The sequence below is a fragment of the Ailuropoda melanoleuca genome, unplaced genomic scaffold (assembly GCF_002007445.2).
Source record: "Ailuropoda melanoleuca isolate Jingjing unplaced genomic scaffold, ASM200744v2 unplaced-scaffold4282, whole genome shotgun sequence".
Taxonomy (NCBI): Eukaryota; Metazoa; Chordata; class Mammalia; order Carnivora; family Ursidae; genus Ailuropoda; species Ailuropoda melanoleuca.
The window spans coordinates 1,716-3,019 of NW_023214748.1; the positions used below are offsets into that span (position 1 = coordinate 1,716).

At 46.6% G+C, this 1,304-nt stretch overlaps 1 long non-coding RNA gene across 1 annotated transcript in view; it reads left to right on the forward strand.

Annotated features, from left to right (window-relative positions):
• The window catches only part of LOC117799101, a 1,864-nt gene extending 777 nt beyond the window's left edge, over positions 1-1,087 (forward strand). Inside the window, exons 2-3 of the long non-coding RNA XR_004622940.1 lie at positions 368-444; positions 1,069-1,087. This is a non-coding gene — a long non-coding RNA (uncharacterized LOC117799101). The remainder of the gene's footprint in view (positions 1-367; positions 445-1,068) is intronic.
• Positions 1,088-1,304: the final 217 nt, after the last annotated feature.

Consider the following 1,304-nt stretch of genomic DNA (forward strand, 5'->3'; position numbering starts at 1 on the left):
GTTCAGCCCATGCCTGGGAACCAAATGCCTCCATATGCTCTAACCCCATTCATAGCGAGCAATACTCCCCGAGGCATTCTTTTTTTTTTTTTTAAGATTTATTTATTTGAGAGAGAGTGAGTGAGAGCACAAACAGGTGAGAGGGGCAGAGGGAGAGAGAAAAGCAGACAATAGCTGAGCAGGAAGCCCCATCCAGGACTCNAATAGCTGAGCAGGAAACCCCATCCAGGACTCGATCCCCGGACCCTGTGGTCCTGACTTGAGCTGAAGGCAGATGGTTCACCGACTGAGCCACACAGGCGCCCGTCCCTGCATCATTCTTGAGCAGCACTATCAATATGCTGACAGGCACTCTGTGTCCTTCTAGATGTGACTGATGATGGCGCTGTCTGGTCATGGCTTTTTCAGAGTGTTACAGAGGAGGAGGGCTTGCCTCTTGCCAAGGTGAGCTCGCCTGTCTATCCCCNTGCCAAGGTGAGCTCATCTGTCTATCCCCGAGGAACAAATATTACTTTCTGGGTTTCTTTCCAATCAAATTGAGATGAAATTCAGACAGTATATTCTGTGTTGGCGAATTGAACATAATACTAAAGCAAAAATCATTTTTCTAATGTCAACTGCTTGTATATGGAAATGAAATTATTTTTATATACAGATTTTATGTAAAAAGCTATATATACTTTTGAAATTATACATATGTAATTTCCCTGGTGGGGAGAGCCTTGAGTGGTTGTCTCTTGCCAACCGTTAGCTGATTCAAGAGGACATTTACCATTGGCAACACCAAACGTGGTTCTAAACGCTGTGGTAGGATCCTATCCCTCAGTAACACTTTCTCCTGCTTGGATGAAACATTTTGTAGTCACCGTCCTGAATGGACTGGACAGACATGTCCCTCAGGAAAAGCAACTTCCTACAGGCATCCAGTTCTCTTACATTGTGGTCGTTGGACTCAACCACTGTGTTCCATCTCGGTTCCAAAAGTCATTGAGGGAAATAAATCTCATGCAGACAGACAGAGTATAGCATGACCTGAGCCTTACGGTGTCCTCTTTTCTGTACCTGCAGGTGACCCCAGCAACCAGCGNCCCAGCAAGCAGTGAATGTGGTACGTATTCTGGAATCAGCCCCTTCCTGAGACAAAACTCTAGAAGGTAATGCAGGTGGGGCATCTTGCAATCCTCAGTCTTGTGAGCCGCCCTGATTGGGTTGTGGGGGTGGTGGGGGACCAGAGATTTCCCAGGTGAAAAAGTGTGTCCATGTGTCTACAGTCCTAGGAAGCCATTGTATTCCCTGTGTGTGGT